This window comes from Leguminivora glycinivorella, chromosome Z (assembly GCF_023078275.1).
Source record: "Leguminivora glycinivorella isolate SPB_JAAS2020 chromosome Z, LegGlyc_1.1, whole genome shotgun sequence".
NCBI lineage: Eukaryota > Metazoa > Arthropoda > Insecta > Lepidoptera > Tortricidae > Leguminivora > Leguminivora glycinivorella.
Window position 1 is genome coordinate 605,455 of NC_062998.1, and position 27,338 is coordinate 632,792.

Here is a 27,338-nt window from a genome sequence, read left to right on the forward strand (position 1 = left end):
ATAAGATAAGTAATAGAAATATGTACAAAAATACTAAACTAAACTATGTACTAACTTAAAATTAACTTATAAATAAAAAATACTCCCTAAGTCGTCACTTTATATATGTTATAGTCAATCAATCAATCAATCAATCATTTATTTGCAAGAATACTTAATTGTAGTTACAGGTTGTTCTTGTAAGAATTTTCAGTCACAGTATTCTATCGTGGTTAAACGATGTGCAAATATTAAAGAAACAAAAAAAAAGCTACTAATACATAACATTAGGATTACATTAGAAAATTATCATTATTATTTATTACGGTACATTGAATATAATTTAATTTGAATTAGACATTGATTACCTACTTATTAATATTATTATGTTCAATATATTCCTTTACACTATAAAAGCATTGTTCTAACTGTGTAGTGCCCAGTTCTAATTGTGTAGTGCCCAGAAGGCTGGCATTGTTACCTCTCTGGATAGCTAGACTTAATCTCTGACCGAAGTAGCTGCCAGCCCTCTGGTCACCAGTAGGCCTAGCACATGATGGCCGCGAGAGTATGCGCCGCGAGATAGATGACACGTCTTCTTCTAACTGTATAAATGACATAAGGACGGGCAGTCTATCTCGCGGCGACATACTCCCGCGGCAATCATGTGCTAACCCTGCAAAGTCATCCACAAGGCGCAGGGATATCTCTGTAAAAAGAGATTTCGCGCTGGGCCCCCACGGTCCTAGAGTTTCGACGCCGAACGGCGCAAATATGTAGCCCTCGCCGAGGACAGCATATTTGCGCCTCTTATTATGAGCTCCCGTCTTGACGGAGGTCGGCTGTAGGTGGGACGGCGCGAGCGTGTCAACACGGGTAGCGTCCCACACAAGGGTGCGTCCACGGAATGAGTGTCATCCCGTCGGGGTGCTTGCCATCGTCTCGTGCGATACCGTTCGGCTCAAGAATAAGAATAGCCGGCACGCGAACGGAGGCAGGCTTTCTCTTGATAACACATTCAAGGACGTATGGCGGGAGATGCGACCTGCGCTTCTTTGGCAGGTTAAGCCGTGGTGGCCCAGTTCGGTCACCATAGCACCGCAGCAGCAACGATGGGTCTCATTTCATTGGAGTCGGGACCAGCTTGCTTAAGGTTGGGTGGGGCAAGGTGAGGAACAGGGCTGGTACCGACTACAAAAATAATTGATTAGTTTATAAATAGGATGTTTAGTTAATCATCAATTATTTTTTGCTTTTTATGTTCTCCGTGTTTTTTACGCGCTTATTTTTTGAAGGCGGTTTTATTTTTTGGGCGCACTAACTCGAGTATCCTGAAAAGAGATTTCAAGATACCTCTTGCAATTGTTGCAATAGTACATTACATCAGAGGCCGGGAAAATGAGGATTTCCGGCCAAGTGGGTATATACGGCCGAGCGAGCGTGCGAGCGAGGCCGGATAGGGATACGAGGCCGGGAATCCGTTTTCACGCCGAGGCATGTATAGTGCTTTTCTCAAACATACAATGAAATAAAAAGAAAATGCTCTAAAGGACAATATTTTATAAAAAAAAGTTACTTTGCAGGCCTAGGCCTAAAAAATAATATGAAATCCCTTTACAGTCCTCTCGAGTTGTTGCGCCCAAAAAGCGATACTTCCCAGCCCATTTTAAGGAACGTAAAGACAATATTTCATTGCATGTTTGAGAAAAGTAACTTTTTTGAAATGTTTAACAACAATGTCATTCGTACAACTGGCTCGTTTGACCAAAAGCAGGTTTTGTTTTTGAAGGTCGGTTGTCACGTTTTCAGACTAAGCAAAATGTCGGGAGCAAAGGCAGTTACACTTTGGAGCATTTTTTAATTATTTCATTGTATGTTTTGAGAAAATCCTCAACGTGTAAACGGATTCCCGGCCTCGTATCGCTATCTGTATATACCCACTTGGTCGGAAAACCTTATTATGCCGGCCTTTGATGTCATATACTAAGTTAATTCTATTCTAGTTCAAGAGTTGTAAGCGTAAACAAAGCAGTCATCGTCTACTGTGTTGACGCCTACTACCAGACGTGAGGTAAGTAGGTGCGAGTCTCACCGCTGTAATGACGAATCCGACGACTGTGACGACTCTTGGGGCCCCTTCTTCAAAGAAATCATAAAAGCCGTCGTCTCTGCGTCGAGGTATCGAAGTTAGCGGGATGTGACTATAGGTAATAGTTTTGTTCATGGACGGCGACCAGGTGACGATCACCGCAATATCATCAAACCGTTGCTTCGACGGCTTCACAGGGAAAATGAAGGCTTTCACGCCTAAATATCGGTTGCTGTAGAGGACACTCGTGAACTCAGCTTTGGCCCTGAAATCACAATTAGACGATTAAACCACTATTCTAGGTTTAAAATTTCCATCACATCAACTATTGCAACATGTAATCAGCCATGCACGGTCAGGTGGTACCGCTACCGCCTACACTGAGAGAAAATACAACCAGTTTTCATGTTCGTTCAACAAGTTTTTTGGTTAAAATAGCGCCTACGTGCTCTTTGGTTCAAACAACAAGCTACTTGTCATTTGAATCGACAATATATTTGAATCAACAAGTCGATTTTATAAAAACAACCTGACACATATTGTTTTAAACATACGTTTGGCTGATTCAAACGAATAAACCGCAACAAGTCGAACTTGTTAAATTCACAATGCAAATTTCTCTCAGTGTAGTGCTAGATAAGCGAGTGTCCAAAACCTAACCTGTGGGCATGAACGCTCCGAACAGTGGACACTGTGGGCACATGTGGGCACGTCTTCCATACAAATGAAATCCTCATTTTCTTTCCTGGTTATTGAAAGGTTTGGGAGTATGAGTATAATATTTGTATGCAGATGGCAGTCCGTATGGCCCTAGACCGCGTCAAGTGGAGAGAAATCACTGTTGGTCATGATCCTCAGCCATGAGAGAACGACTGAGAAGAAGAAGAGAAGATAATATTTAAATGTATGTGACTTATTTCCGTTTTTCGATTAATGTAGCAATTACGAGCTATAAATTTAGTTAGGAAGCCTAACAAAATATCAAAGTTAGGGGCGCTTCAGTGATTTCAACAGATCAAAAGCTCTGTAGACCTCTAATTACAGATAAAATTTTAATTTCAAACCAGCTATATGAAATATTATATGAAAATTATATAGGTATTTATGATATACTTGCCAAAGCGTGACGGATACTTTATCCATATAGATATGTGATAAAATTGGAAGCATAATACCTACACCGGCTGGGAATGAATAATATTTTATAATAAAGACTAGTAAAGTTATCGTCGAACAGAGTATTTTATTTTTTACCTACAGGCTCGGAAACCTTTTTATGCTTTAAAACTAGTGGGTAAAAACCACAGATGTCATATATACCATAGATCAAGCAAACGTATCTACTTAGCGTGTCAAATGAACTCAGTGAAATCCACTGAGTTGTCCGTCTTTACTCGCAGCTTGCAGCTTTCGGGCGTCAATTTTTGTAAGTTGAAGTCAACCAAAACATAAAAAATGCCTCGTTACGTGATATTCAATTGCAACAACACAAAAATTATGAACAATCAAGAGCCTGAGACATATTTAAAATTACAGGCAAGAATCAACTTCAGTACAAAATTTGACACGCTCGGCCCCTATACAAATATATGAATTTGTTTCTTCTATCTAAATTAAGTTCTGTGGTAAAAACGCAAGTTATCCATCCACTACCTCGAAAATCGAACAAAGCGAAATGTGTACCTCTTATATATTTGAAACTAATATACTTATTCTTGATTTAAACTAGTGTGTTATTTTATTTTGCTGTTCCTGGTAACACCTCACCTGTCAGTCATTTTTATTTCAATTAAAGTGTGAGTCATTTTAAAATATCTCATTTTATAATATTTCAATCAACAATATTTTTAAAGAATACCTTTACTGGATTTTACAGTAAAGGTATTCTTTAAAAATATTTTTTGCGGTTTATAAGTCATAATATAACTTTTTAACAAAAAATAAAACCGCCTTCAAAAAAAGCTTGTTACAAAACACGGAGAAACTAAAAAGCCAAAAATAATAAACCTTCGAATTCAGATTTCTTATCGGATTGCAATAATCTAAACACCCAAATTATAAACAAATCAATTATTTTTGTAGTCGGTACTAGACCTGTTCGTCGCCTTGCTATTTCCTGTTTGCCCCACCCAACCATACGCAGGCTGGCCCCGACTCCAAAAATAATTGATTTGTTTATAATTTGGATGTTTAGATTATTGCAATCCGATAAGAAATCTGAATTCGAAGGTTTATTATTTTTGGCTTTTTAGTTTCTCCGTGTTTTGTAACACGCTTTTTTTGAAGGCGGTTTTATTTTTTGTTAAAAAGTTAATTTATTTGTTGATTTTTAGTGGTTCCTAGTGATATTATATGTATCAGTCCGAATATATGTACAGTAGTGAAAGAATTATCCTTTAACTCCTAACCATTGAGGAGTTGACCTTCCATCATCAGCTCAGCCACATAAAATTATTACCATCAGGCGTAAATACTGGTGTACCTTTGAAAAATACACTAAAAACATTACATGTGCCTATAACATTTGAAGAGTTCCCTCGATTTCTCCAAGATACCATCATCAGACCCCGACTTGGTGCCAATGGGACCATTTCGGGGTTATACCCGTTCGATCAAAAAAAAAATTTTGAAAATCGGTCCACGCTTCTCGGAGATATCGAGTAACATACATACAAAAAAAAAATAATAATAAAAAAACATTCAGTCGAATTGAGAACCTCCTCCTTTTTTGAAGTCGGTTAAAAAAAAAACATTCAGTCGAATTGAGAACCTCCTCCTTTTTTGAAGTCGGTTAAAAATATACCTAGTGATAGGTATTTTCTTCTGTTAATTGGATAGTAAGTAATCATATAAGACAAACTTTTAAAAAACCGGCCAAGAGCGTGTCGGGATACGCTTTTTTTATACTACGTCGGTAGCAAACAAGCATACGGCCCGCCTGATGTAAAGCGGTCAGTGTAGGGTTCCGTAGTTTTCCGTATTTTTCTCTAAAACTACAGAACCTGTCACGTTCAAAACAATTTTCCTAGAAAGTCTTTATAACGTTCTACTTTTGTAATTTTTTTCATATTTTTAAACATATGGTTCAAAAGTTAGGGGGAGGGACACGTTTTTTTCCTTTAGGAGCGATTATTTCCGAAAATATTAATATTATCAAAAAACGATTTTAGTAAACCCTTATTCATTTTTAAATACCTATCCAACTATGTATCACACGTTAGGGTTAAAATGAAAAAAAAAAAAAACTCCTTTCTTTACGTGTGGGGGGGGGGGGGGGTTACCATTTTTTTCCACTTTTTATTTTTGCACTTTGTCGGCGTGATTGATATACATATTGGTACCATGCTTGGTATGGTTCCTAGCTTCCTAGTTGACTATGGAACCCTAAAAACCGGCCAAGTGCGAGTTCTACTCGCGTTGTAAGGGTTCTGTACACTACAAGAAGGGCTTAAGCGCCTCCTTTTTAGTAGGAGTAGGAACTTAAGTCATTTTTGCGAATAATCGATATTTTGAACATAACGAAACAGAATTAAGTTTATATGTAATATTCAAACGCGCTCACACAATTTCAAGAGATTTGGTAACTCCTTGCAGCGGCAGTGAGTGAAATTCGTAATTTGAGTTTTTTTTTCTTTTAAGTCCGACTTACGCTTTACTGTAGATTTCTAAGGTAACGGCGGCTATCAACGCGGGTATCGAAATCGACGTCCATTACCGCCGCATTTGCAAATACGCATTTTATAGGCAAACCGACCAATTTCTTAAAAAAAGTTACTCACACAAAGGAAGCCTGTTTAGTTGACTAACGCACATATAGGCGATAGAGAGTGTGAATGAAAGAAGACGCTCGCTATTTGACAGTTTTTGCCACGGGGCCGCGAGAAGAGGTTGTGTCATACTGACGTGTGACGCTAAACCTAAGTGAACTCCAATCTCATTTAGTAGTTTACGTAATAATTATGGCAAACAGGTGAAAGTTATGCATTTCAAATTATTGTTTATAGTTTTCTACATGACTTCTGAGTACTTTTTACGTATTGTTTAGCCTGGAAATGTGTTTAAAGTGGAAATTAAAAGACAGCGGTGAAAGGCGCCATTTCGTGAGTAGATTCTATTACTGTGGTATACCACGGTAATAGTTAAAGTAGTGATATTAGTTCTTTTTGCTTTATTTTAAGTATATGTGATCAGTTATATAATGTCTTACAGTTGTTTCAATCTTGATCTATTCACGCTATCAAAGAACTATTTACGCGGTATGAAAATTATTCAACAAAACCTTAATTTTTAGCAAAAACTTCATGACTGATTTCGTAGTTTCTATGAAAACCGTTAATTTGTAAATTTTTTAAAGATTGACATAAAGTCTGATGCTTACTTACCAGTTATGTAAGCTTGGTTTAAATATAAGGTTGCAATATTTTATTTTGATTTGTAATGAAAATACATCTGTATGACTTTGTTTTTATGGGTCGGAATTAGATTTTATAATACTCCAATTTATGCCTATTACCGATGGTACGATCAGATAACCCTCGGTAATAGAATATATAAGAATCTATTACCGATCCATGCAATATTTGTTTGGGTCGGTAATGGGTTCCTATAGAAGTATCTATTACCGAGCGACATATTAGTCTTGTATCAAAATATGACATTTAGTGTACCGTAAGTACAGATTTCTTAGGTGAAACTGAGTCTTCTGTGGGTATTCATAAAGGAGGATAGTATAGGTATATGCATTTGTCATAATTTGTATATTCAACCGTCGGTATTAAGCTCCGAATTTTGAGATGGGTTTTTATTTACCGATGGCAGAAAAACACTGTCATTCATACCCTCGGTAATGAAATCTCAATTCGCGTTAATAGAACTGCAACCTGTTCATTACCACGGTAATAGAAAATTTAGGTATGTTGGCTTCAATAATCATTTTATGACATATAATAAACTAAAATGATCCTAAAACTCTTCAAAACTAATAGTTCAATAAATACTCTTCCATAAAAAAAATATTTGTGGTCGTTAATGAGCTTTGATACCCTTAATTTTTTGGTATCTTTTGAAATCTGCTTAAGTACCACGTTAATAGGTGCCATTACCTTAATAGGTTTTCCTGTAATCTATAGATTGAAAACTATCTCGTGTATTTTTTTATTAATTTTAGGCTTAGTAGTTTCGGAGATAATGGGGGGAATGTTCATTTTATGCCTAGTTTCTTAAATTACTTCTAAATTAACAAAATAAAAAAATATAATATATGTGTATTTGAGATAATCATAAAATGTTCTTCCGTTTGATATGTAACACAATATAGTTTTAATAACTTTGATTTTTATTTTTTTATTTTACCCCCCCAAAAGTGGCCCCTATAATTAAATTTCATTTAATTAAATTACATGTCCGTCTTTGGGTCACAGATTTACATATGTGTACCAAATTTCAAGTAAATCGGTCCAGTAGTTTCGGAGAAAATGGCTGCGACAGACGGACAGACAGACACGCGTGTGATCCTATAAGGGTTCCGTTTTTACTTTTTGAGGTACGCAACCCTAAGAAGGGTCAAGTAGCCTATACTTGATCCTCTTTGTGTACGATTAATAAAATATGAAACTGTACCTATTTACCTAACTTATATCTTATATCTTATTTAATTTACCTAACCGCATACTACGTTTTTCTATTAAACTTCTGGTGCTCTATTTCATGGTTGATGTGAAATCCATACTAATATTATAAATGGGAAAGTGTGTGTGTCTGTTTGTTTGTCCGTCTTTCACGGCAAAACGGAGAGACGAATTGACGTGATTTTTTAAGTGGAGATAGTTGAAGGGATGGAGAGTGACATAGGCTACTTTTTGTCTCTTTCTGGGTGGTGGAGCGCAACTCACGTGGCGACACACCTGGCGGCGCTGACGAAGGTGCGGTCGCGGATGCACGCCGCCGTGCACATGAGCGGCCGGCCGTGGCACTCGCGCGCGCGGCACGCCACCACGCGCGCCACCCACGGGTACTGGCTCTCCGACGCGGGCTCCGCGCGCTGCTGCGCCGTGCCCATCACCGGGCAGAAATCTGGAACACAACGCACTCACTACGTATACTGCTCGCCCGCTCATTTAATCACTGCTCCATTTAATCATTCCGGCTCCGGTTGCGACGTAGCAATTATAAAGAATTCTAAAACTTGGCGTTCTTTTACGTGCGCTTACATAGATAACAAGTCGTTTTTCCTCGTAAAAGAGATGAGTATAAAATTGATACTGCTTAACACAATTTAGTACGTTTCATGAGCATTCTTTTCATATGCCTTTTGTACTAAGAGCATTGGTACTGCGACACAACCAATTTAAAGCAACTAGCTGCGTTAGCTTTCATTTTAACGTTTCCTGGCGACTGCGATGTGGGAAATTTTGATGGGTTTGCTTATTTAGGAATAAACCCATGTACCTATTCTAAATATAGGGCCTAAGGGGAAACGGAGTAGGGGTTCGGGGGCCTCACAGCCACCCCGCAATTATTTGGCTCTTAATAACATAACGCAAAGTGTGGTTAGTGGAGAGCATCAGTTGAGTTGAGTGGTGTAGTATAATGGAGGCGGCGGTGCCGGCGAGTACTGACGTGTGTTGTTGAAGTCCGGGGGCTCCCGGTGCTGGCGAGCGGGCCAGCGCGGCGCCGGCGCGGCCCGGCGCGCCGTCAGCGCCACCACGCGGCGCCGCGCCATCCCCGCCGGCTCCCGCCCCCCGGTCCACCCCGCTGCCAACTCGATCTGGCTGCGGTACTGGTATTCGCTCGCTCCGCACATCGCCAGTAAAAGCCATACATATATAAACAGCATTTTTAATTGTTACGGGTGTAAAATATCTGAAAAATAATATGTGTACATTATGACAATACAATTACTCTTTATAAATACACAGGTTAAATCTACACACACGAAATTGGTGATCATGATCTGGTGAGGTCTCACGCTCGCGGTCGAGAGTGTTGAGACTCTTCACTATGAAACTGTACCGGAGGCGGAGGGGGACAGTCGGGTACCTTTCCTTGTGAGTTGTGGATGTTTTCTATGTACATACATAATTATGTACTGTACCTCTATATATAAGTACAGAAAAGCTTTTCCTTTCTATTTTTAATGAACGTGTCATGCTATTCTATGCATGCTATGCATTCAGTAAAAGGTGTACTGACATTGTCTGAACTAACGTGATTTCGCTTTTTTATATATATAATTATATCGTTGTGTGAGTACCTATCTATCCACAGCACGAGCCATCTTGAGCTTACCGTGGGACTTCGTCAATCTGTATAAGAATGTCCTATTAGACCTATTTACAATTGTATTAGGAACGATCGTGGAATCAACACGCCACAAGGCGGTGATTTTATTTACCTCGAATAAGACTAAAGATATAACTGATCTCTCAACCTCGTGCGTGTGTCTGTCTGTCGGTCTCTCGTTGCCTATAAATAACTTGTAAATCAAGTACCTACATTATAGTGCGGGGCGGAAACGGAGAATTAGTATGAATGTATAGTCCCGTCTGGCAGAAAGCATGAAACTTGGCATGTATGTAGCTTATAGGGTTATAAAAAAATAGAAGTAGAAACACGCCGAGGTGTCAATGTTTCCCCTCCTTCCCCCCACTTTTGTATCCCTGTTTTCAGTTTTTTTATATTTCCATGAAAACCGTAAAAGCTACAATAATAACGTCAAAGAGAAGTATATTCTCTATAAAATTCTCTACAATATTGTCTTTGAAAGTATTTGTCGGCTGGCAAAAGTGGCGCTGCCTGACGGGAGTGCTCTGCGACCTACGAATACCAATCCGTACAAGGGCCTGTTCACACTAGCGATTCTTTTCGGCGATATTTGGGCGATGCGAGATCGCGGCGAGCACGCAACGAGCTCGCCGCGGGTCGTCGCGGCATCGCAGCAATTTTTTATCGCGATTGTAACGCCGCGTACTCGCGGCAAGCTCGCCGCGATTTCGCTGTTGTTATCTTTACGGGCTTTCATTATTCACAAAATGGACTCTGACGAGGAGATACTTTTAGCCGTGTTGCTCAGAAGGCGATTAAATCGAAAACGAAAATCAAACCGTAAATTTTGGGAGGATCCCGCATTGGACTACCGCCTAGCAGAAAGTGATAATAATATTTTGTGCCCTTTCGCAAGAGTGTTGAATGTAACCCAAAATAGTACATTTCGTTATAAGTGCGAGAAGTATGTCATTACTTCACGAGTCGCGAGGGACGAGTGACTGTGCTGGACGCTTGCGTATTTCTTCTATAAACAATTAATTATCAATTTCTGGTGCCATTTTCGCGTAACGGGATGCAAATGCGTCTTTGACTTGAATGGTAGCATAAAGTGGGTAGATTAGATTGTCTACCTCATAAACAATCGCGGCGATATCGCAGCTTGCTCGCCGCGTGCTCGCGGCGATATTATGCGATAAAATAATCGCCGCGATGCCGCGACGACCCGCGGCGAGCTCGCTGCGTGCACGCCGCGATCTCGCATCGCCTAAAAATCGCCGAAAAGAATCGCTAGTGTGAACAGACTCTAAGGGGAAGGTATACAAAACTGCCGTCAGGCCGGCACTGCTGTATGGGTCTGAGTGTTGGCCAGTAAGGGAGGTGGATGTACAAAAGCTACATACGACAGAAATGAAAATGCTCTTGTTAATCATTTCTGAAAAAAATGTGGCACCTTTTCATACAAAAATAACGATTTTATAACAAAATAATGTAATTTTGTGTATTTAATTGTAACAGTTATGGCATTTACAATTAAATTGTGGCAATTATCTCATCAATAAATAAAAAAATTGGGCAGATTAGCCCAAAACCCAGTTCTGATGATGGGATCCTGGAGAAGTCAAGGGATCTCCTCAAATCTTAAAGGCATAGATGTAGTGTTTTTATAAGAACAGCATGCATTTACGTTCAGAACAGTGACATTTGGTGCAGTGGAACAGTGATATTTGGTGCAGTAGATCCATTATTAGGAAACAGAATAGCATAGTTAGTTTTTTTTAATCGTATCTTTTTTAATACCCACCATACACCTGCGATAGATGTTACATCAATTGCTGCTAAGAAACGGGCTTTGTGTGTTCGATACGTTCAATATGCAATTGACATTCATAGTTTTGACACTTACTTCGTGTGAGTCAATTTTATCCCATCAAAAACAAAACTTGTAAAAACACCAAGTCTCGCAACTCAGTTCTTCTGGCGTAATAAGAGTTGAGATCCCTTAATACCAAGTCGGTTAATTTATTCAGTCCCTACTTAAAGGACCTTCTGCCGTAAGTTATTAATTACGTAGTTTACCTATAGCTAACTTAATAATATCTTATAAAGACCATATCAGTATTAAATATATTTCATGTTTTAAAGAAAATGTGATGGGATCTCATTTCTTTTTGTAGACTCTCTGTAGGTAAATAGTCCAACTTTTTTCCTTCTTTCCTATTTAACCTCCTCATACACGCATTAATAGTTAGGTAATAGGTATATGGCCCTGGGGCTGATAGGGGATATCGTGTTCATGTACCTACACGTGAGCGTAGCAAACGCGAAATTTTGACTAAGAGTATGTAAGTAAAAAATGCATTCTGTCTACCATTTCAAAGATATTTATTTGATGGAAATAATAAACGCGAGCGAAGCGAGCGCGAATTTTTTTCATATTATTGACTCAATTTATAAAGACTCAACCCGCTAGTGGAGAGGAAGGTGGGATTCTATCAAAACCCTTGTCTTTCATAGGCCAAATGTACTTGCAGGTCCATAACTGTATCGGGATGCCCATTTCGGTGCTTTTTTTTCAGTAGGGCCCTTCGGTTTCCTAGTGCTCATCATCACGCTTGCTCCTTTGACTCTCTGAGACGTTTTTTTTATGGGATAGGAGGCACACGAGCAGACAGGTCGCCTGATGGTAAGCAATAACTGCCGCCCATGGACACCCGAAACACCAGAAGTGTTGGAGGTGCGTTGCCGGCCTTTAAGATGGGTGTACGCTCTTTTCTTGAAAGTTTGAAGGTCGTATTGGTCCGGAAATACCGCAGGCGACAATTCTGCTGGCATAAGTTTTATGAAGAACTCCACTTCGGACTGTATTTTAGACACATGATATTTAGATTACGACGTAACTTTGTAACTACGTAACTTTAATTGATGCAAGGCAACACCACATAATTGATAGGTACAATTTCAATGGATTATTGTTTTTCAAAGGTTTGTCAATGACTAAAATCCTCCTTTCATTTAATTGCACCTTATGAATGTTGTACACTGCGACATTTTGATACATCGTTCCACAATCATTTCAATATCTGAATTAATTCCTGACACCTCTCGCTAGCTGGTGGCCTATCGGTAAGAGCGTGCGACTTTCGATACGAAGGTCGCGGGTTCGAACCCCGGCTTGCACCAATGAGTTTTTCGGAATTTATGTGCGAAATGTCATTTGATATTTGCCAGTCGCTTTTCGGTGAAGGAAAACATCGTGAGGAAACCGGACTAATTCCAATAAGGTCTAGTTTACCCTTCGGGTTGGAAGGTCGGATGGCAGTCGCTTTCGTAAAAACTAGTGCCAACGCCAAATCTTGGGATTAGTTTTCAAAGCGGACCCCAGGCTCCCATGAGCCGTGGCAAATGCCGGGATAACGCAAGGAGGATGATGATGACCTCTCGCTATTTTGGAATATGTGCGCGCCCACGCAATATAATACTTTTTATTGGATTTTTTTCACATGTAGGTACGATTTTGTCGGCCCCCTTACCATTTGGTGCCTAGAGCGGTCGCTCCACTTGCTCTACCCTTAATCAGCTATACATTCTTTCACCTTAACCCATTGCAAATTAGTTGAAAAAACGTACACATATTTATGATCTCGACTGTACCTACTATTAACGACTGTAGCACAAGTTTTTTTTTATTACATTTGAACATAATATTTAAGTACGTATTTATATTTAATTACATTTTACAACACATTGATTATAGGTACTCATATATTTATATGGGTATATGAAGTTGGTGATGTAGGTAGAATTGCAATTTACTTGTTTTAAATTTTTGCTGTACTTGGCGAGGGCTCGCCCTCATATCTATATACATACATAAAGTCGCGCATGTATTTCCCAACAGGGTACGCAGAGCACACGAACTCGTTTCAGTGCAACTGTTGGCAAAATTATGAAGGGGTTGTCAGCCTATTCGTCCAGACCACAATGGAACCCATATCCCATAGTTGAATTATACGACTCCCACCATGTAAGGAAATGGGGTAGTGAGATTTTCAACCCATCACGACATCGGGTATCTGTATAAATTTACATAGACAGGTACACGGATTTATTTACTGTAAATCAACTGCAAATATAACTTGGTAATCCCATATATTGATATGAGATTACAAAGTTATTTATGCAGTTGGTGTATCTGAAAACCTGGAATGAAATTGCAACATTTTTTAATTTTTGTGTGATTTATACACTAAACACTAACTGTATTCTAAATTTGAAGCTTCCAAGTGTACTAGAAGTGTCTTATTATCATTGATGATCGTGTGTCAGTCAGCCAGTGAGTGACAAAACTAAGAAACTTTGGCTAGTAATTATTCCTAAACTATTGGTTCAAATTTAATGAAATTTGGAATATACCGTGTTTATACAATGACTACTTGGGTGCTGAAAATTGAGGCTTCTAGTTTTATCCAGAACGGAGTAACAGGGGTTGAAAATGGTCTGAAATGCTTCGAGAAAAGGATGGTACGGCCGTGCCTCTTTTTGCTCGACTTGGCGGGGCACTGCCGTGCCCCCAGAAATCCCGTGAAGGTGTATTGGTTTTTTGGAAAAAATACAAAAAAAACTAACTATGCCATTATGTTTCCTATAATGGACCTGCCGAAGTTAACGGAATTCAATAAAAGCAAGGTGTATAAGTTTATCCGTCATCAAATTTTGCCTTAGTACTACTGTTAATTTGTTATTGTAGGCCGTGTCGGAGCCGAGGTCAACAAACAAGTGATCTGATGCTTTCTTATTTACTGTCCAAGGTGTGTACCTATACTATTTCTCTGTTCGACGGACCCGCGGGAAGCGGTAACTTCGTTTGGCTCAGGGGTCTGAAATTTGACGCTTCCCAGCCGGAGGACAGAAGAAACGTTGCCAAATTCACAGCGTAAATGACGAGAGTTAGTTCAACTTTGATGTGTTCATATGAGATGGCTCGTTGTGGAAGCACAAATTTACCTATTAATATTTATGTTAATTTTGCAATATAAATGGCGTCAGAGCTATTTATGAAATAGGGAAAATTAGCCAAATGTCATTTTTTTACTTACAATAATTGTGGTCCTATGGAACTTTTCCTGTAAGTCTCGAGACTAACCTCCGTCGGCCGTTAATATTCGAGATATTTCACAAATCATTGATAATCAATCCAGTATTTAGTTGAATGCACACAAGTTGACCAGACTCCCAATCACTCGGCGCAGACGCAAGTTGAATAGTCAGCAAAAAGTAACGGTTGGTGATAAGGAGCAGCTGTGAGCGCGCACAATGAGGCCCTACCGCGCGTGCGCGAGCCGCGGCCGAGCGCACGCGCTCGCGCACTTCTCGTCGAGAACCACCAGTAACTCACTGCGGGTTAATGAGGGGTTTAACTGTAAATGTTAATCTGTTCAAGGTAACACGAGTACCTACTGCATCCCATGTCTGCAATCAACTAAATGTAGTTTTATATTTGGCACAAAACAAAATTCTTCATGAAATAAATACTGTACTCGTTTTGAGAGAGTAACTCGTTTGGAGCGCTGAACATAATGAAGTGTTCCTGCCCGTGAGTAAGGCTGCCAGAGCTCAACGAGGGTGCGGGGTGCTGACGACGGGAGGACTTAAGGAACTAATCTGTTACGTCTATTGTCCTTTGAGTCGTCGGCAACCCGAACCCTCCTTTGAACGTGTACACTCCTTTTTGCTGTGTACTTACACTTAACACAGCAAAAGGGAGTGTACAAGTTTCTAATGGGGTGGCAACGCGCATTTGACACTCTTTGAATTAGTTATAGGTTACGGTGACCGCTCTCCATCAGGCGGACCGTATGCTTGTTTGTCACCGACGTCACAGATCAAATAATACTAGTACAGATACCTAACCCCATACTAAAAATGGGCGCCGTCCTAAGTACTCTAGACCTGTGTACTAAATTTAATCCACACTCAAAGAGCTAGATGGCGCCAGTAGCCACGCGTGGCCAACAAAACTCTTACCAGTATTAGGATACTCTCGAAATAGTCATCAAACTGCAACATCTTGCGACATCTGTTTTAGCTTTCACGCACTAAACATACAACGTCATGTGCACGTTTAAACTCAGACATTACTAGATGGCGTTGTAGACATAGCCTACCAGTGGATTGTATGCCGCGCGGTTTGTATGTGTGCGTGCAGGTGGTGCGCAATGTACGTACGCGCTGGGTCCGCTCATCAGTGTGCGTAGTCGAATGCACACGTGCTCACGATAATATTTGTTTCGTTGTATCTATCTACCTCTAATTATAGCTCTTGCGTACTTGCGTGACAGAGCTAGACTACATTTCTGTCGGCATATGGTGTCGACAATTGCCATTCGGCTACGCCGGCTGCTGAGTAAAATATAGCACGCACCTATTATTATTGGTATTATTTTTAACCGTCGCCTCATCTCTCAAGAAGGACGGCTATCAAGTCGTCTGTATGTTTTTTTTTATTTTTTTTTAATGTTTGTTTCTCGATATCTCCGTCGCTTCTGGACCGATTTTGAAAAATTTTTTTTTGATTGAATGTATATGCACACAGATTGGTCCCATTTTTCTCAGAACCCAGTCCCAGTTCTGAAGATGGGATCCTGGAGAAATCAAAGGAACTCCTCGAATCTGAAAGGCATACACACATGCTGATTTTTGTGTTTTTAAAGGAACAGCATGCATTTAGGTACGGAAAAGTGACATTTGGTGCAGTGGAACTGCTGATGATGGCCAGAACGGAACTCTTCAAATCTGAACGGCACGCTTATAGTGACTTTGGTATTTTTATAAGAACAGCATGCACTTTCGTCCAGAACAGTGACATTTGGTGCAGTGGAATTGCTGATGATGGTCAGAACCGAACTCCTCAAATCTGAACGGCACGCTTATAGTGACTTTGGTATTTTAATAAGAACAGCATGCACTTTCGTCCAGAACAGTGACATTTGGTGCAGTGGAACTGCTGATGATGGCCAGAACCTAAACTCCTCAAATCTGAACGGCACGCTTATAGTGACTTTGCCATTTTTAGGGTTCCGTAGTCTAGGAACTAGGAACCCTTATAGTTTCGCCATGTCTGTCTGTCCGTCCTTCCGTCCGTCCGTCCGTCCGTCCGCGGATAATCTCAGTAACCGTTAGCACTAGAAAGCTGAAATTTGGTACCAATATGTATCTCAATCACGCCAACAAAGTGCAAAAATTTTATTAGGGTACCCCCCCCCCCCCTACATGTAAAGTGGGGGCTGATATTTTTTTTATTCTAACCCCAACGTGTCATATATTGTTGGATAGGTATTTAAAAATGAATAAGGGTTCACTAAGATCGTTTTTTGATAATATTAATATTTTCGGAAATAATCGCTCCTAAAGGAAAAACAAGTGCATCCCCCCCCCCTCTAACTTTTGAACCATATGTTTAAAAAATATGAAAAAAATCACAAAAGTAGAACTTTATAAAGACTTTCTAGGAAAATTATTTTGATTTTGATAGGTTCAGTAGTTTTTGAGAAAAATACGGAAAACTACGGAACCCTACACTGAGCGTGGCCCGACACGCTCTTGGCCGGTTTTTTATAAGAACAGCATGCGCTTACAGCACATTAATGCAGCATATTAAAATTGTTATTTGTTATACACACTGTTTTTATTGAATTCCGTTAACTTTAAGGGAAGATCAAATGAATTTAATGTCTCTAAGAAACTTAACTCTTACGGTTATCGAGTTATTAAAAAAATAAAGATAATTACTGAACATGTGTGTGACTGCCTTTACCACAAATAATTACTGAACACGTGTGTGACCAATTCCTAATGTTTTTTGTTTTGACAAGGTTTTGACATGTGCAGTCAATCACTTGACACTAACTTGAATGTTATTCGTAAGGGTCTCTCACACTAATAAATTCATTTAGGTACATAGGGTGGCAAACGGCCTCCGCGCGGTTAATATGTGTGCTCGCCGCTTACGTACTCGCTCTATCCGCGACACATGCAAGCGGATGTGAATGAACAAGATTTAGTCGCGGCCCCGCGCCCCGCGCCCCTACCTACCTATACAAGTACCTATTCTACGCATCACATTTGCACTGACCTTGAGAGGCCCGAGCCCCCAATCAAAGAATGCGTTGGTTTATTAAAATTTAAAGCACTCGAAAGCAGGCGCGTAGTTAATTAGAAATGTGGGAAAAAAACCGTCGTCGGTGTCGTTTTTCCTTTCGTGTATGATATCTATTTCAATTTATAAATATGGAAATGTATATTATTAAGTAAACAAGTACATGTACTTAATATAAAAAATAAAAGGTAATGTAGCTAGGTATTTGACAAAACATTTTCTAGAGTAATATTGTCTTCGGTTACCGCGATAGTTACTCATGAAATAAAATTATGGAAACGGATTAATTAACGTTTCCATAGTTTTATTTCATTGTCTAGAGTAATTTTTACTCATGAAATTGAGAAAAACACCGAAATTAGTTATTTACTGAAACTTGACGTTCACATGTTCATTGTAATATTATGCCTACTTGAAAAATAAATATTTCATTTTCATTTCATTTCAACACATAATTACTATTATCTGTTATGGCCTTATGGCTGCCGGCCAGATGAGCCATTTTTTTTAAAGTTGTTCACCCCTCTTTTTTTGTAACATGAGTGTTTTTTACGCGATTCATACTCAGATTCTCAAGGTCTTTCGATCCTGCCTGATAGGAAGTAAAAAAAATGTCTTAAGATATCCAATATCCATACATTTTTCAAACCTTCCATTCCGTTACTGCCATACAAAATGTATGAAAAAATGGTAACGGAATGGGAAAAACTTGGGAGACTTTTTTCTCCTATTAGGAGTGAAAGAGCTCGCGATTCTGAGTGGAAACCACATAAAAATTTCCAAATTCAAAAAAACAACAACGTACGTACGACTTTGACAAAAATAAAAATGTCCCAGATAACAGTTCTAATCAACATTCAACAATTAAAATGATTTATTAATAATGAAGAACTAACACGATAAGGTAGGCAAGCACGAATTCAAATTTGTGATTTTTGTGTTTATTGCCATCGCGCAGTCGGGGGCGGTGCCGCTCGGCTGCCCGCAGAAAGCCACTTTCGCATCAGAAGTCCGAAACTAGAGAAATATAGAGAGCGCTCGATCGCGAGTAGCTACTTGCGCCGGCGGCAGACGCGGTTGTGTGCGTGCGACACGCGCACGCACACAGGGCCTCTCTGTGGGTTCCACCCCCGTCAGCGCGACGGCGATAAAGACCTAAAAATCTGAAATTTGAATTCGTGCTTCGGTATCGTATCCTCTTAAGGGTTAATTCGCCTTTTGAATTTGGAAAGTGCGTGCATTAGTGACGAATCGCTGAGTGGACGCCAGGCTTCACATATTGCTTTTCGTTTTACCAACAACGCCATTCATTCATAAGTTTCATTATCGATACCATGTGGTTACGGAGTGCACACGAGTTGAATACGGCTAAGTGACCACTTGACCAGTCTAAAATGTGCCGTCCAGACGCGTAAGAAGATCATGGTTCCGGAGAGCGCCCTTACACTGGTTTTTTGAGCGTATGACTAGCCCGCACTCAAGTGGCTATTCTAATTATATCACGTACGTTATGCACAGTCGCTCCATCTAGTGACGAGAGGTAATAATACTTAGACGACTCAATAACGTTCAATGCGAGTTTGCTGATGTTGTATTCAGTCGTGTAGTCAATTTTAGATTCGAATTTTGAAAAATATTGCATTGAATTCGTGTTTTTGTGGATTTGTGTATTAAATTAATGATATTCTTAATGCATGAGACTAAAATAATACCTTTGAGACCTTTAAATTTATTGAATAAATAGGTCATAATGGCTAATCGTGGCACGTAGCGCCATCTATGATTTTGGTTTGACATTAATTATACGATGTTCCGGATGAGACCCCATGCCGACGTTGTATAAAAAAAAATCTATCTAGCGTTACAAACCTCACCTAGACACAGTTTTGTAAAACAAGTCCAAGAAGCGACGTTCTCCCGGAGCGCTGAGGGGAAAAACAAAGGTTAGCAAGCCGCAATGGCAATGTTTATTGTTTACTAGTTAACGACCAATCCATCTGAAAATAAATGTTATCTGTGACAAGAGTCTGTCACTGGGCTAGACCGCGCTGCGGAGTGGCAATCTTTAAACTCTGTATCAGTGATTGAGCATTTCTCTACGGCGCGGCGGCGCGGCGGCGCGGCGGCGGAGCGCTCGTGAGATGAATGCTCGCGGAATGGCAAAGTGAAATCAGTGCGATGGCTTGTGGTTGAGACACTCTGTCTACTGGTAGGTAAAAATAAACAATTATTAATTTAAAATACTTCATACGTGTTAATTAAACGCGACTGGTTTTTTACATAGAGAGTAATTTTAGACACAGGATAAAAGGTCATCACATTTCAAGGCTAAAATGTAGTAATAAAGTTTTCTGGATTTTCATATAGTTTCAGCAGTTGCTATTAACAAAAGTTTACCACACATTATTATTGATGGGTATAAAACGATTTTTTGGGCTATTATTCTAATATAAATATCCTAATTGATAGATTCAATCATAGGTACACAACACACTACAACAGTAAATGACCAGAAAATAAATCTCAAAATTAATTTTAAGTGCCGGCTGGGTTTAAGGGTGTACTTTTAAGGTGGTAGTAATACAAATAATAAAGCGTTTCATTGTCGTAGCGCAAGCCAGCTTTGTAACTTGTTTTATACTTTGCGCCTAAAGTGTATCCAATAGTTACGTAGCAATAACATTGTCCCTCATCATCGGTTTACAGACATCATGAACCACCATCAAGTTCGACCAACTACGAGTAGGTATATTACAATGTTAAGAATAATTCTTTATTGAAAACCCGCATACAAAAGGGTTAAAGTAGCCGTGCGTTAGGTACTATTCACGAGTCGCTCCATATTCAAAACTAATAAATACCTGTAGTACAACTTTCTGATCTTGCGAGGCGCAGTGTCGCGAAAGACTCCTAGTGAGGAATAGTACATTATACGATACAAGTGCGTAAAAAAGGAAGTTCGAAACGAGTGGCGATAAATTAAAACATGACCGAAGGGAGTGTTTTAAATCGACACGAGTTGCGAATTTCCTTTTCGCACGTGTATATAACCTTGTGGCCATCTGACTGGACACGGCAGCCGATTGATCCTAGCTGGCTAGACTAAGACCGCCCGTGTGAGATGAATATGGAGCCAAAGGAGCTTCGCCTAACAGGGATAACGACCGCAGACCCCTGCTTCGCCTAGACTCCCAGGATCTCCTTCTCCACCCGTACGGGTCCCCGCGCACGGCACAAACACGCGGGTGGCATTCTGCTGCCTCCCATACTTCTTTGTGGATGAGAAGCCCGCTGCGACATGCCACGTCATCGCCTACGGCTGATTATACGGGATATGGATCGTTGTTTGCCATCATCACCCCACCCCTACAGACTCGTCCTCATAAAGAAGTCAAGCCTACAGCGGTGTCATCATGATGGCAAACATTGCGACCCATCTGAGGGATATGGATAGGTTGGGATTACACTAAGGGTGTTTTACAATGGTTCACTCACTTGGCCCAGTTGGAGGTGCAGTCATCCGGATGACAACACCTACTTCCGGTCCTTGTGTCTGCTCCCTTGCAAAACTTGCCCTACGATGGTTCAACTGGTTGTTTCCGTTCTTACCTGTTTCTACGGTAGAACCAGGCAGTTAACAGGCGGTAACCTCGGGAAGGAGCACTGCACAACCAGTTTTACCTCGGGGATCTCTGCAACCTGTGCTACTCCCGAGACCATCCACCATGCCAGCTACCGGACAGGTAGCTGACATAGAGACAGAGCCACCGCAAGGAGCGACCGGTCGCCAATTATCACTTGCACATGGACCCGCCTCCGCCCAAAATTTAATACTTTCTATTATCTTACATGTCTCTTTCTATTATTTTACTGATAATTATAAGAAAACATGGGGAGTAGTTATTTTTCCATCGTATCCATAAAATGTTGGTGGTTATAAAAATTACATTCCAGTGAAAGTATCACATACTCTATTTGTTTGTGCTCAAAAATTTTAGTGTTTGTAATCAAAAACAAGGGATTCATATGAAAAATTCGTTAAAAGTGAAGATGCAATACCTACACTGGTCACAACGCCGCCGTTGAAGTTTTTGTTTTATGATTGTTATCCTTTCAAATGAGCGAGCGCTGGTAGCCTAGCGGTAAGTGCGTGCGACTTTCGTTCCGGAGGTCGCGGGTTCGAATCCCGGCTCGCAAAAATGAGTTTTTTTAAACTTATGTGCGAAATGTCATTTGATATTTGCCAGTCGCTTTTCAGTGAAGGAAAACATCGTGAGGAAACCGGACTTATTCTAATAAGGTCTAGTTACCCTTCGGGTTGGAAAACCCTACGCCAAATTTTGGGATTAGTTGTCAAAGCGGACCCCAGGCTCCCATGAGCCGTGGCAAATGCCGGGATAACGCAAGCAGGATGATGATGATTGTTATCCTCTGAAATGTGATGAACAACATTGTAACTCTCTAGAAGAGGTAATATTAAGAATATTGTAAACGAGTGTGTTAATTAATTCACGAGACGGATGTGACGGCTTGAGTATATGGACACATTTCTGCGCACCAACAGTTTTAATAAACCGGCCAGGAGCGTGTCGGGCCGCGCTCAGTGTAGGGTTCCGTAGTTTTCTGTATTTTTCTCAAAAACTATTGAACCTATCAAGTTCAAAACAATTTTCCCAGAAAGTCTTTGTAACGTTCTACTTTTGTGATTTTTTTCATATTTTTTAAACATAATATGGTTCAAAAGTTAGAGGGGGGGGGGACACACTTTTTTTAGGGTTCCGTACCTCAAAAGGAAAAAACGGAACCCTTATAGGATCACTTTGTTGTCCGTCTGTCCGTCCGTCCGTCCGTCTGTCAAGACCCTTTTTCTCAGGAACGCGTGGAGGTCTGAAGCTGAAATTTATATCAATTACTCAGGTCTACTGTCCCTTGAAGCTGTGAAAAAATCAAACTTCTAAGCCAACGCAATCAAAAGATACAGCCGTTTATGCCGCAAATTTTCGACACTTGCAAGGGAATCAAAACCTACAGGGTGCTTCCCGTGAACTCAGATCTTGAAATTTGGTACGAATCAACGTCTTATAGCATAGATAAAGGAAAAATTACGAAAACCATAAATTTTTAGTTACATCACATAATATATTTTGACGTGAAACGTTAGGTGAACGTCTTTAAAAACCCGTAGTAGAGTGACCGGACCGAAAACCAGGTGTAACGAAAAGTGTTATGGCGCGGCGGCTTATATCTCTGTAACTATAATACCCATATAAATAATTTTAATATGAATGTGTAGAGGAAAGTAGCCATTACTCAGACATACATAATTTGCTGATACAGATGGCGCCACTTTTGCGGTATAAGCGTTCCATTCGGGCCAAAAATGACGTTTTTTGTATTGTTTGTTTAGCAAGTACTCACAAAAATTGTATTGTGCTGTATCATAAAATGGTATTGTTAGATAGATCTCGTGCTAAATTATCTAAATATTATAAAAGACGAACATATTTATTTATGACCAGCTGGAAAAATTCAATAATGTGGCATTTTTTACAAAAATTTGGTGCTTGTTCATATTTGAGGACATCGTATGTAAAAATTAAAGCATAAAACTGTCAAAAATTACTTAAAACACTAAGATTAACTAGTAAGGATTAAAATAAATATACATTATCCATAGTAAAACTTATTGATCTTATCAAATAATGCATTAGAAACTATGGCGGCGGCAACGGCTGGCAATGTACTGAAACTTGTTGGCAATCGTGACTCTTTCGATTCGTTTGAGGCAATCATATGCTAAAATTAAAGCATAAAACCGTCAAAAATGACTAAAAATACTAAGAATAACTAATAAGGGTTACAATAAATATACATTTTCTATAGTAAAACATATTCATCTCCTCAAATATGCATTAGAATGTATGGCGCCGCCGTCGCATAAATAACATACCGAAGCAACCTTGTCTCTTCCGATTCGTTTAAGGCCATCGTATGCAAAAATTTAAGCATATAACCGTAAAAAGGTACTAAAAATACTAAGACTAACTAATAAGGATTAGAATAAATATACATTTTCTATAGTAAAACATATTCATCTCCTCAAATGCATTAGAATGAATGGCGCCGGCGGCTGCATATAACATACGATCAAGCGATAATGATTCATTGTAGTTAAAATTCAGTAAAGTACTATTTATAATAAGTATGTATATCGTCGCCTAGCACTAGTACCCATAGTAAAAGCTTTGCTTAGTTTGGGGCTAGGTTGATCTGTGTAAGGTGTCGTCCAATATTTATTTATTTATTTATTTATATGTACAGTACTTTTTTGGTGGTGCGCAGGTCCCGAAGGCCCCACGGTCTTGTCTTTTGTATTTTGTTTACCTTTAGTGTTTTTACGCGAGGCCGCAGGCCGAGCTACAGATAGATAGTGCTCCCACGCAGAATACTTTTTACACACTTTTATAATTGTTCTGCGTGGGAGTTGGACCTCCGGCCCGCCGCTTCGCTTTTTAGACACTTTTATTATTGCTCTGTGTGGGAGCACTATCTGTCCGCAGCTCGGCCTGCGGCCTCGCGTACTTGGGAGCACCTCGGGGACGCTCCGGGCCTTCAGCCCTACGCGGAGCTCGGCCTTCGGCCTTCGCTGGGTTTCCAAGCTCAGCGTTGGGCCTCCGGCCCGCCGCTTCGCTTTTTAGACACTTTTATTATTGCTCTGTGTGGGAGCACTATCTGTCCGCAGCTCGGCCTGCGGCCTCGCGTACTTGGAAGCACCTCGGGGACGCTCCGGGCCTTCGGCCCTACCCGGAGCTCGGCCTTCGGCCTTCGCTGGGTTTCCAAGCTCAGCGTTTTAGACACTTTTATTATTGCTCTGTGTGGGAGCACTATCTGTCCGCAGCTCGGCCTGCGGCCTCGCGTACTTGGGAGCACCTCGGGGACGCTCCAGGCCTTCGGCCCTACGCGGAGCTCGGCCTTCGGCCTTCGCTGGGTTTCGAAGCTCAGCGTTGGGCCTCTGGCCCGCCGCTTCGCTTCTTAGACACTTTTATTATTGCTCTGTGTGGGAGCACTATATGTCCGCAGCTCGGCCTGCGGCCTCGCGTACTTGGGACCGCCACGGGGACGCTCCGGGCCTTCGGCCCTACGCGGAGCTCGGCCTTCGGCCTTCGCTGGGTTTCGACACTTTTATTATTGCTCTGTGTGGGAGCACTATCTGTCCGCAGCTCGGCCTGCGGCCTCGCGTACTTGGAAGCACCTCGGGGACGCTCCGGGCCTTCGGCCCTACCCGGAGCTCGGCCTTCGGCCTTCGCTGGGTTTCCAAGCTCAGCGTTTTAGACACTTTTATTATTGCTCTGTGTGGGAGCACTATCTGTCCGCAGCTCGGCCTGCGGCCTCGCGTACTTGGGAGCACCTCGGGGACGCTCCGGGCCTTCGGCCCTACGCGGAGCTCGGCCTTCGGCCTTCGCTGGGTTTCGAAGCTCAGCGTTGGGCCTCTGGCCCGCCGCTTCGCTTCTTAGACACTTTTATTATTGCTCTGTGTGGGAGCACTATCTGTCCGCAGCTCGGCCTGCGGCCTCGCGTACTTGGGACCGCCACGGGGACGCTCCGGGCCTTCGGCCCTACGCGGAGCTCGGCCTTCGGCCTTCGCTGGGTTTCGACACTTTTATTATTGCTCTGTGTGGGAGCACTATCTGTCCGCAGCTCGGCCTGCTGCCTCGCGTACTTGTGAGCGCCACGGGGACGCTCCGGGCCTTCGGCCCTACGCGGAGCTCGGCCTTCGGCCTTCGCTGGGTTTCGAAGCTCAGCGTTGGGCCTCCGGCCCGCCGCTTCGCTTTTTAGACACTTTTATTATTGCTCTATGTGGGAGCACTATCTGTCCGCAGCTCGGCCTGCGGCCTCGCGTACTTGGGAGCGCCACAGGGACGCTCCGGGCCTTCGGCCCTACGCGGAGCTCGGCCTTCGGCCTTCGCTGGGTTTCGAAGCTCAGCGGTGGGCCTCCGGCCCGCCGCTTCGCTTTTTAGACACTTTTATTATTGCTCTGTGTGGGAGCACTATCTGTCCGCAGCTCGGCCTGCGGCCTCGCGTACTTGTGAGCGTCACGGGGACGCTCCGGGCCTTCGGCCCTACGCGGAGCTCGGCCTTCGGCCTTCGCTGTGTTTCGAAGCTCAGCGTTGGGCCTCCGGCCCGCCGCTTCGCTTTTTAGACACTTTTATTATTGCTCTGTGTGGGAGCACTATCTGTCCGCAGCTCGGCCTGCGGCCTCGCGTACTTGTGAGCGCCACGGGGACGCTCCGGGCCTTCGGCCCTACGCGGAGCTCGGCCTTCGGCCTTCGCTGTGTTTCGAAGCTCAGCGTTGGGCCTCCGGCCCGCCGCTTCGCTTTTTAGACACTTTTATTATTGCTCTGTGTGGGAGCACTATCTGTCCGCAGCTCGGCCTGCGGCCTCGCGTACTTGTGAGCGCCACGGGGACGCTTCGGGCCTTCGGCCCTACGCGGAGCTCGGCCTTCGGCCTTCGCTGTGTTTCGAAGCTCAGCGTTGGGCCTCCGGCCCGCCGCTTCGCTTTTTAGACACTTTTATTATTGCTCTGTGTGGGAGCACTATCTGTCCGCAGCTCGGCCTGCGGCCTCGCGTACTTGTGAGCGCCACGGGGACGCTCCGGGCCTTCGGCCCTACGCGGAGCTCGGCCTCCGGCCCGCCGCTTCGCTTTTTAGACACTTATTATTGTTATACCTGGGAGCACTGTCTGTCCGCAGCTCGGCCTGCGGCCTTCGCTAGTTAGTTACGTCCCCTCCTCAGTAGCGGTGGTCCACACAACGTTTCACGTTATCCATCGCGGCTGTGTCCCTGACGCAGCCTACCTTAATTTTTTTTTTAAATAATTTTAACCTTACTACCCATTTCCTCATAAACGCGTAGAGGTATTAAATTGAAATTCATACCAAATACTCAGGTCTATAATACCTTTAAGCTGTAACAAAATCAAACTTCTATGTCAACGCAATCAAAAGAAACAGCAATTTAAGCTGCATATTTTGAAACTCGCAAGTACTCGCAAGGGAATCAAAACCTAAAGGGTACTTCCAGTCGACCTAGAATCTTGAAATTTGGCATGAAGCAACGTTTTATAGCACACATAAAGGAAAAATTCCGAAAACCTTAAATTTTTAGTTACATTACAAAATATATATTTTTTAATAAATATAAACTGATTACTTTTTTCCTCATGAACGCGTAGAGCTATCAAGTTGAAATTCATATCAAATGCAGGTTTGTACGGAACCCTCGGTGCGCGAGTCCGACTCGCACTTGGCCGGTTTTTTCCTTTAGGAGCGATTATTTCCGAAAATATTAATATCATCAAAAAACGATTTTAGTAAACCCTTATTCATTTTTAAATACCTAACCAACAATATATCACACGTTGGGGTTGGAATGAAAAAAAAATATCAGTCCCCACTTTACATGTAGGGGGGGGGGGGCACCCTAATAAATCATTTTTTTTTCCATTTTTTATTTTTGCACTTGGTCGGCGTGATTGATATACATATTTGTACCAAATTTCAGCTTTCTAGTGCTGAGATTCAGGTTACTGAGATTATCCGCGGACGGACGGACAGACAGACATGGCGAAACTACAATAAGGGTTCCTAGTTGACTACGGAACCCTAGAAAGGAAACTTACCTAGCTACTTATACACCGACCTCATGTCTTGATTGCCGGCTATTAAAAATCTTAATGATTGTAATTGCATTACAATCTGATTTGTCACGATTTGAGGAGACTTGCTGGAGGGTTAAGTTAATTCTACGCGCTGATAAATGTTACACTATCACGTTTCCCCGTAAATATAC

The 27,338-nt window shown here is 41.6% G+C and overlaps 1 protein-coding gene across 3 annotated transcripts in view; it reads left to right on the forward strand.

The window, feature by feature from the left end:
• The first annotated feature begins 19,568 nt into the window (after positions 1-19,568).
• The window catches only part of LOC125241789 (beta-1,3-galactosyltransferase 4-like), a 105,148-nt gene continuing 97,378 nt past the window's right edge, over positions 19,569-27,338 (forward strand). The window contains exon 1 of one of the 3 annotated variants that reach the window (XM_048150418.1): positions 19,569-19,698. The gene's annotated coding sequence lies outside the window, so the exon portion shown is untranslated. Of the gene's footprint in view, positions 19,703-27,338 lie in introns of all 3 variants that reach the window. The other 2 variants (XM_048150421.1, XM_048150420.1) reach the window with 2 other exon arrangements.